This window comes from Mus pahari, chromosome 19 (assembly GCF_900095145.1).
Source record: "Mus pahari chromosome 19, PAHARI_EIJ_v1.1, whole genome shotgun sequence".
Taxonomy (NCBI): domain Eukaryota; kingdom Metazoa; phylum Chordata; class Mammalia; order Rodentia; family Muridae; genus Mus; species Mus pahari.
Genome location: NC_034608.1, coordinates 41,474,733 through 41,485,332, shown reverse-complemented (window position 1 = coordinate 41,485,332; position 10,600 = coordinate 41,474,733).

The following is a 10,600-nucleotide window of genomic DNA, read 5'->3' as shown; positions in this document are numbered from 1 at the left end:
CACGAGTGTAAGACTAGCCTGTGATAAGAGAGAGAGAGAGAAAGAAAGAAAGAAAGAAAGAAAGAAAGAAAGAAAGAAAGAAAGAAAGAAAGAAAGAAAGAAAGAAAGAAAGAAAGAAAGAGAAAAGGGGTGTATAACTGGGGCAAAGGTAATGTTGCCTCATTTGAAAAAGGATGGAATTCTCTAAGTGAGACAGAAATGATGAAAGAAAAGTTGTTTTGTCAATTCCTTTAAAAGGTATGAACAAAAACCAACTTTGGCTTCACTTTAATATTCACAGTCACATTAAAATAAGAGGTCAGAAGTGATAAATAAGAAGTCCCCCAGACATTGGAGATGGCTTTCTTTCACCTTCCTTCATAGTCCCATCCATCGGGCCACTACTTTTCAGCTATAGTTGACCAGAGTTTTCTGAAATGGGTGCTCAGAAGACTAGAAAGGTGGTGTCAGGTAGAGAGGAGAGTGAGTGACAGCTGGGGAACAGAAGAGCTCACCCAGTCTTTAGAGGAGATAAAAATTACTGGGTAATTCTCTCCCTATCAACCACTTCTACCTCCTAACCTGCACTATCATACTGGGACAAGAAAATCAAAACAAAACAGAAGAACAAACAAAAAAAATGTTATCACAAATACCTCAGCATCTAAGATGTGTATCCCATCATACCTAAACTAATAGACAAACTTGGGTCCAGTCTTATCGCACATTGCAGTCTGTAGGATCCTAGTACATGGTACATTTGACCCACTAGTTTTCCAGATAAGGGAACTAAGATCTACATGTTACCAAACTAGAATTCAACACTGCACCTAGAGCCATGTGTCACCACTACTGTTGTGGATTTTTTTTTTTTTAATAGCTAGCGTTTCCAACCTGGTTTATTGTAATAGCATGCTGCTGTAATAGGAGACAGATGATTTTGGAGGAGAACAATCCGTTATTATTAGCTGCATATCCTCTTCATTTGTGCTTCCTCTACAGTAGCCCTGAGACAAGAAGTTGACTGGGGGCTGAACTCAGAAAACAGACACTGAGAGGGAAAGTGAGCCATTTGTGAAGAGAATGTTGGGGGGGGGTACCATGAACAATTTATATAACACCAAATGGAGCTCTGCCTTGCTGGGGATACCTCAGACTTGTCTCCTTGAGGGTTACCTCCTGGCCATTACCTACCAACTTTCATGCCCTGACAGTCTAAAAGGGCAACTCTAAAGACTCCCTCCCTCCACTTGCCACAGCAGTGTGAAATCCAAAGCTGTGGACGGCATCATGAGTCCGTAAGGCACCTTGGAAATCATGTAAAGCAGAGGTTGTGAGCAGGCAAGCATACTTTATGAATTGTTGGAGGTATAGCATGATCCCTTTTGGAGGACCAACCTTGTCCTTTCGAAGAAGCAGTATAATGGATTGTAGTGAACAAGTAATCCTGGCTGTGCTCCACCAAACTTCACTCACAAAGTCAGGGTCATCTTCTAGCCATGATATTTTATTTCAGCATGGAGGAAACTGAGACCCATGGAGTTGAGCAGATGTCTGCTCATGGCCACAGTTAGGGATTGTACAGTGGAAGGAGTATCAGAGCTAAAGATGATGAGTTCAAGTTTCCCTGCTAGCCTGGAGCACAGTACACGTAGTTCTACCAAGGTCCTTTGCAGTAATACATTGCTTCTCAACCTGTGGGCCATGACCCCTTTAGAGGGTCAAACAAACCTTTCACAAGGGTCACCTAAGACCATCAGAAAACATAATTACAATATTATTTGTAACAGTAGCAAAATTATAGTTATAAAGTAGCAATGAAAATAATTTTAAGGCGGGGGGTTCACTGTAACATGAGGAACTATATTAAAGGTTTGCAGCATTAGGAAGGTTGAAAACCACTGTAGTAGCGACTACCCCACCCTGCACTGATGCCCTTGTGAGCAGAAAAGGACGAGGGAGTCATCGCTGATTTCTAGGGTTGTGTCCTACACATATTTCAACCACCGGATCCAAGCAAAGCTTTCCATCCTATTGGTCAGAACCCCGGGGAGAGAAAGAGCTATAGAGGGTGATCCCTAACGTGGGCCTCATCTCTCTAGACAAGGTTGAGCTAAGCACACAGGCCTGGGAAGACAGCTATATCTGTGGTAGAATCCACCTGCAGCCAAATTACCCAATGGAGATGTCTCATACGCATAACGCTTGTACGGCCAACATGCTGTATTTAAAAACTGGCTTTCCCTCCAGATGCAAAGTATTTCTTTACTTTGCTCTAAGACACTGGAGACTGGACTAAAAACAAACAACAAAAACAAAAACAAAACAAAACAAAACAAAACAAAAAACATGGAAGTCCTCCCAGCCTCTGGCCTCTTGGTCCAGCAATGTAAGATGTTCTCTTAAAGCCCTCCCAAAGGAATTAGTACAAATTGGCTGCTTCCCACCCCTGAAAGGCCAGCAGGTCACTGCTGACTCTGCTCCTTCAGGCTAAGATTGGAGAAGACAGCCTCATGCCAATCCATGACTTTCTTCCACTTTCTCCACTGTCTGTCTGTCTGTCTGTCTGTCCGTCCGTCCATCCATCCATCCATCCATCTATCTATCTATCTATCCATCCATCCATCCATTATCTATAGATACACTGCTTTTATTAAACACCACTCAATTACCCAACTACAATTACCAACTACTTACTTCATACAATGTTACTAAATAACATAATAACATACCACTTCATAACACATGTCAGTTGACTACCAAAGACTACATGCACCTGGGAGGGGCCAAGGGGAGGAACCACCTGGTGGCTTGAACAGGAGTGCTGACCCTGCTTTGGGTATGTGCACGAAGAGGCTGCAAGTCACGGAGAGAGTACACAAGTGAAAGCCGAAACTGGTGGCTTCTGCGTGGGTGTGTCAGATTTACATCTTTTGCCCCAAACTTAACATAGAGGAGGCGGTTCGGCAAATGTCCTCCAGATGCCTGGCCAGGGAAACCTGCTGTCCAAATGGAGAAGGGCTGCTTCTAGCAGGTCAGCCTGCTGTAAAAGACATGGGCTCCTGGAGTTTTCTGATCTTTCTTGGTTGAAACCTTGGTCTCTGATCCTCAGAACTTCAAACAGAAACGTGGGGTACAGGATGACTCATACCCTAACAACCCAAGAGGGTTCACTCCACGGAGGCTGTGAGTGGAGTTCTTGCATGGATACCTCTGTTGTGGCTCCTCCATGGTGGCTTGGTGATGATAAGTATTGTGTCCTTCCAGATAGTGGGAGGGAGACGCTCTGGGATGATATCAAAGCCCCAGCTGGTTAAGTTCATGTGAATAGCTCACAGCTTGGTGTCTCCTAGCAATTTTGGAGGGAACACCAATCAGTATCCTGGACGGTGACGGGAGTTGCAAGTTGGATAGGGACAAGATCAAAGCTGGTGTTCATGGAAAGAAAGGCTCCTGGAATCTCTAAGAACTGAGAGAAGAAAATTGAGGATTGGGTCACATCTAGGGGGTTTCCAAGAGTGGTGGAACACATAAACCCTCTTCTGGGGCACAGATGGAAACAGTTATTTGAGAGGGGTTGGGAGTAACCTTTGCAAACATCCTACCACCCACTGTCAAACCGCTAATGTTTTCAGGTACAACACAGCATGAGAAGTTCCACCAATGGTCTTAGATCGAAACTTGCCACCTTCTGGCCTCACTCAAAGCCCTGTGGCCTGAAGACCATGCTAGCAGTACAGACTGTTATGTTCACGTAGGCGAGAGCCCAGCGGACAGCAGGACTTCATAGACCCCTCCATTCTGTGACTACTCAACTCCAGATTTTCAGCAGCAGGGCCCAACCCCAAGGATTTTTCCATGGTGCAGACATGGTGTTTCTGGCTCAGGGATAACAGAGACAGATTGTCCTAATGGGGTCATGAAGAACAGGAACAGTTCTTAGCTCCCAAGTGTGAAGCAATTACAATGGAAAAAGCCATCCTGGTCCACTCTGTGCTGGTCACAAAGGAATGTCTCCGTTAGGTCTCAAGGTTTGATTCTTTCTCTGAACAGATTTTTCCCTCAAACACCCAGATGGACAGGGTTCAAGGGTAGCTGCCCACCTATGTCTTCAGCTCCCATCTACCTTTTATGTCTCTGAGTCTCTGAGAGAACTCCCTCTCTTGCATTCCTTCATTTGATAAGTCTCACAAGGCAAGTGCATCATTGCCACTTCCGGAGGAGAACTTAATGTTTAGAAGACATCATCTGACTGTGGATCCTAAACACCAAGCCCAGGACTTTATCCCAGGCATGCTCTTCCTCCAGCTTTTTCAGCTGGAGCTAGTAAATGCTCAGTGGATCGCACCAAAAATCCCATGAGCCTTACAGTAATCATACTATGTCTTCCCCGGCTCCCTCTCATCAGTTACATGTTCCAACATCCCGATCTACTCTCTCCATCCATCTACACCACTAGGCGTTCAATCTAAGCCACTCCTGTCTCTACCCAGATCTGATTTAAAAAAAAAAAAAAAAAAAAAAGGATTTTTGTCTTGTTTTCCAACATCCTCTTTGCCCAGTTTATCTGTCTTAGTAACTGTTCTATTGCCATGAAGAGACACCATGACCAAGGCAGCTTATAAAATAAAGCACTTAATTGGAGGCTTAAAGTTTTAGAATGTTAGTCCATGATCATCATAGTGGGAAGTATGGCAGCAGGCAGGTAGGCACGCATGGTGTAGGAATAGGAGTTGAGACATTGAGAGATTGCATTCTGGTCTGCAGGCATTGAGGGAAGGAGAGAGACACAGAGACAGAGAGAGAGAGAGACAGAGAGAGAGAGAGAGAGAGAGAGAGAGAGAGAGAGAGAGATTGAGAGAGGGAGAGGGAGAAACAGAGACAGAGACAGAGACAGAGACTGAGCCTGGCATGTGTTTGAATCTTGAAGCCTATACCCAGTGACACACATCCTCCAGCAAGGCCACTCTTCTTAATCCTTCTCAAGCAATTTCACTAACTATGGACCAAGTGCTCACATATGGGAGCGTATGGGAGCCATTCACATTCAAACCACCACAATGTCCGTTGCTTTACATCATGATCCGTGCTGTTTCAGTAACAAACTCTTTCTTGTGTCACTCCCTCACTGAAAACCCCTCACAGAATCCCCATTTCAACCATAAAGAAAAGACAGTGCTTGGCATGCCTCCAAGCACTGTGTCGTCTATCTGTATGCTCACTGGCTGTTCCTCTTCCTCCTCACAGCCCCCCACTCCTGTCTTCAGACACATTGGCCTCTCTACAAATCCTCAAATGTGCTAAGCACCCTTTCCTACCTGGGGACTTTGTGCTGCTTTCTCCTTTGCTTGACCGTCTTCCGGTCTGCAGTATCTAATCTTGATTGTCAACTTGACCGCATCTGGAACCAAACTCTATGTAGGCTTAGATATTTGCTAAACCTAGTTTGTTTAGGGTTCTAAAATGCTTCAACCTCCCTTCTAGCCCACTGACCAGAGGTAGCAGGGAAAGAAAGATTTTAGGAAACATGGGTTGTGGACCTGTTTAGACGGAGTTCTTTGGGGTGATTCGACTCTTCATTGTCAGGATGCCAGAAGTCTGGTCCAATAGCAAACACCAAACACAAATCAGCAGGAGCGGCTCCATGAAGCAGAACTTGATGAAGCAGAAAACACAGGGCTCTGAATCAGCAAGGAACAGCTGGAATACCACGAGACGTTCATTGGCGGCATTTCTCTCTACTAAGTGAAGACAAGCGAAAACCAGCAAAGCATTGCAAGGTGTAACAGTGAGAGAGCATCCGCTCACGGTCTGCGGGGTTATACTTATAGTCTTTCCAAACATCATGGACTCTCTCAAGCTTCGGCTCCAACAAAACATCATATGCTCTCTAACACGTCTGCTTCAGCAAAACAACCCTCTCACAAGACAGCTTCCAGAAAAACATCAAGTGACACAACTGAGTTTCCAGAGAAATCAGAAATTTCTACTTTGACCAACTAAAAAGCAAGCAAGGAATTTCTCTTATCTATTTATTCAAAGTGGGAAGACATACCCTAAATCTGGGCATCAACTTCCCTTGGAAGCCAGATAAGGGAAGATCAGAAAGAAAAGCTTTGCTTTTTGCTTTGATGGTGAGTTTATCTACTCTGATGCTACTGATGTTGTTGTTGTTGCTGCTGCTGCTACTGCTGATGATAACGACTACGACTATGATGATGACGATGGTAATGATGATGACAATGACAATGACGACAACGACAACCACGACGATGCTATGACACAGCCTCTTTGGCCTTCCATCATGGTCCAGTCTTCAGGTCTAAGGTGGGACTGCTGAGTCATTCTGCCTCTTGGGTTGGGAAGATTTCATGCTCTCAGCCTGCCTGGTGTGAGCACAGCCACTGTTGGACCATTCAGCCTGCTGTAGGCCAATCTCATGGGTCTCCTTTTGATATATATATATATCCATCACATCAGTCCTGAACCGCTACAGCACCCTGATGCATTCTCACTCCTACATGACAGAATAGAACAGCGCTGCTACCATTTGATCCCTAAGGAACTTTTTGGGTCTCACCTCCAGTGTTACTTTTTTTTAGGGTTACATTCATTTGCATATGTGTTTGCCTGTGTGTATGCTTGTATACTACATGTGTGTCTTGTGCCCAGAAAGATCAGAAAAGTGTGCTAAATCTCCAGGAACTAGAGTTACAGATGTTACCAGTTGGGTGCTAAGAATCAAACCTGTGTCCTCTGCAGGAGAAGAAAGTACTCTTAACCACTGAGCCACCATGTCTCCAGCCCCTAAAACATTATTTTCATTTTTATTCTTCACTTTAATTTAATTCGTGCGTGCACATGTGCATATATCCTACAGGGCACAGGTAGAAGTCAGAGGAAAACTTAAAGGAATCAGTTTTCTCTACCATATGGGTTCCAAAAATCTAACTCATCTTGTCAAACTTGGTAGCAGATGTCTTTACCCACTGGCTCTCAAATTTTTAGGAAATCTTTTCATCATGTCTAAATACAGTCAGTGTATTTCATTTTTAATATCCATATTTCTCCTTCATGGAAAAAAATTACAATTTGTTTATTATTTGTGGGATTATAAGACATTGCTACACAAAATGCTGCCAATAAACAGTTTAAAACTTATAAATATATAAATGTATTTTGTGCTGTAGATAGAAAGGCATGCCTGCCCCGGTCCAGGCTCAGCTCATGTGCCCTGCTTCCAGCTACAGTGCTGTGCTCATGGCCCTGTCTCCACCGGAGGTCTATGGGTCGGTACAGCTAGCATCTACCTCGCACATCTTGTCCTTGTCAGAACAACCAACTGCAGCAGACTCTCATGGTGGTGGAGTAGCAGAGGAAAAGCAAAGAGACATTTTACAGTCTAGGCTGTAAACAGGGTTGCCTGCAATGCTTGTCTCATTCCACTGTCCCAAAGCAAAAATCAAAGATTGGGGAAATGTACCCCATGCCTCCTGTAGGACAAACTTTAAAGTCGCATGATGAATGGCTGGAAGAAGGAAAGAGACAACGTATTAGAGAAAAGATACCACACACCATAGCATGCATCTGTTGAATTCCATTCCCACTCTAAACGGTAAGATCTATGCGTGTGTAATCTTCCCTACTACATGATAAAGCACAAACTCAGTTACTTAAAGACAATACTTCTTTCTTATCCTGTGGTTTCTGTGGGCTAGGCACAGCTAGGCTGGATCTTTGGGTCACAGTCTCTCAGGGCCACAGTCAAAATGTCCTTGAAGTTGTTTTTGTTTGGTTGGTTGGTTGGTTGGGTTTTTTTGTTGTTTTTTGACAACAAACAGATGCATCTCTCTCCTTAATCCATTTAGTTACCTTGTGCCTTTTAATTAAGAATGAAGACACGGGTATTCAATGTCATTATTGAAAGGCGTGTGCTATTTGCTGTCCTTTGGTTCATAGCCGTTTGTATTTCAGTTATTGTGGAGACATTTCTTTTCTTCCTGTAGCCTTTTTGTGTTCTATTTTTCAGTCCAAAATTCTGTTTCTTAAATTCTCTATAAGACTGTTTGCTGCCTCACCTGGAGCCCTGTTTTCACACTGCTGAGAGAATGCCGCCTTTCAGGTTGTCCTTTGTCCATTCGTGGGTTCCAGCACCAGAATCCACATCTTTGTGCTGATTTCTTTGGATCTTCCAGGTTCCGCTGGCCTCCGGGACTTTCTCCTTTGTTAAGTCTTGAATTTTGCAAATCCAGAGAAAATATGGGGGCATGGCACATGGCACCTACCAGCACAGCCTTCACTCACTGCCAGTGGGTTGAGCCCAACCTTGTGGCAGGTACCCCTGCTTTTATCTTTCCAAACAGCAGTAACAAGAGTTTCAGCAAGCCAGACCTGTGACTGTGGTGACCTACCCGACTATCCAGGTCTGTCCCTCTCACTAAGGATATGTATGACTAATAGCATTCGTCGTACATATTTTACATATTCTAAACTCTGACTCACCCCAAACTTTGAAGTCAAGCCACTTGTATTAGTCAGGGTTCTCCAGAAAAACAGGACCATCAAGAGTTATGCAGAGAGAATGAAAACACTGTTGTTATAAGGAATTGACTTACGTGATATAGAAATCTGCACTTGGCATGGGAGGGGGACTCAAGAGCTGATGGCATTCTGATACCAAAGCAGGGTCAGTATCTAGGCAGGAGCCATGTTTGTCCACAGAGGCCCAGCTAGGAGCCCTAGATGGGGTTTTCCTGATAACTCTGCATAGTTACTTGCCTTGTGATTCCCTTACTCTGCTCAGGACCAGCAAGGAACCATGCCTGCAAGCTCTCTGAGTCTTCTCAGTCTTCCACTCCTTTTCCTGGGACTATGAGCCAGCGGCCAGTAGTATAGCTCTTTGGTAATCTCCACTAGGCATACTTCCTGCCCTCCTCCTGCAGCTAGAGAACTTTGTCCAAGCACTGGTCCACACATTTTTTTTTTGATATTTTTACACCTTGACCCCACATGGCCCCCAGACTTCACCCAAGCAATCACACATACACACACCACCACCACCACCACCACCAAGAGCTCAGGAACACCCTGGAATCCAGGAATAAATCTGATTGAAGTTCAAGAAAACACATACAAACAGCTGAGTGAAATAATGAAGACTGTTCAGGATTTGAAAGGTGAATTCAGTATGGAAATGATAAAAAGATACTGAAGGAAACACAAGTTGAAAAGAAAATGAAAGTGAGAAATTTAGAAGACAGGATGTCAGGACTGGAAGACAAAGTAGAGAGGTTGGACCACCCCACCAAAGAAATGATAAACATAAACAAACACATGAAAAGAATGTGCAGGAACTTTGAGATACCATGTATTATAAACATAGAAGAAGGAATCCCAGGTAAATATAACGGGTCTTCAACAGAATAATAGAAGAAAACACCTCTCTACAGCTATAAGAAGCACACAGACACCAAATAGACAGGACAAGGAAAGAAACTCCCCACGACATATTATGTTTAATGCTGGCTAGTCACATTAACTCGGAAGGCAGGAGGTCTTTGCCACCATGCTCACAGACTCCTTGTGTGCCCTGTCCCCAAGGATTCCAGCAGCCAGGCTTCTAGACTACTCAGAATACTCTGGCAGCTGGAACCCCTTGAGGCACAAAACAAGTCAGGCTTTTGCCTCCACCAGCTAGATATCTCCCCCAGGAGCTTCATTAGCTAGGTCCTGTTTCCAAGACTTCCCTAACTGGAAGGGCCATTCTGGCTGTAACAGCTATTCCCAGCCCCCAGGCAGGAAAATGGCCAGACCCCACTTTACCAGAAAAACAAAAAGTCCTACCTGAACTTGACCCAAAATCAGGCCACATAATCCCTCCAATCGCAGGCCACCCTAGAAAATTCTCCATACCTCCCTCATCCCTCAACCTTATATAAACCCTGTGTTCTGCTCAGTTCTTTGCTCATTCTCACCCAAACAGAGGCAGCCAACCTCCTGGGGTTTTCCCTCCCAATAAATCTCTTGTGTGAGGTTTGTGTGCAGTGGTATTTCTTGACTCCCAACTGCAAGATACCTTTCTATCCTAGCTATAACACTTAACTCACTAAATATACAAAACAAACAGTATTGCAAGAGAAAGGCTATAAGTCACATATAAACTGGAGCCTATCAGCTTAATAGCTGACTTCTCAAAGCCAAAAGAGCTTGGAGCAGTGTGTACAGGTCCAAAAAGAACACATATATCATCCCTGACTATTATACCCAGCAAAACTATACACCTGGTTGCAGCAGAAAGAAAAACTTTTCATCATAAACATAGTCCAAGGGTATGGCTAGCCCTGAGCTGCTGCAGCACACCCAGTCTTACATGTTATCTCAGTGCCCTGATTTTATTAAAATTGTACTCATGCTTTCTAGAAGAAAAGGATCTCTCAGAAACTGTCATCATGAGAAAAGGTCATCTTTTCTGTACCCTAGAATCTTGATTTTTTCCCAAGCTTCAGGCCAAACATGTAAGAACCCACTATTTCTAAACCAATCCAAAGTAAAACGCAGTCATTTCTGCCTTTGACTCTACTTTCTACTATTCCCAGTTTGAAGATTTTCTTTTTCAGTAGTG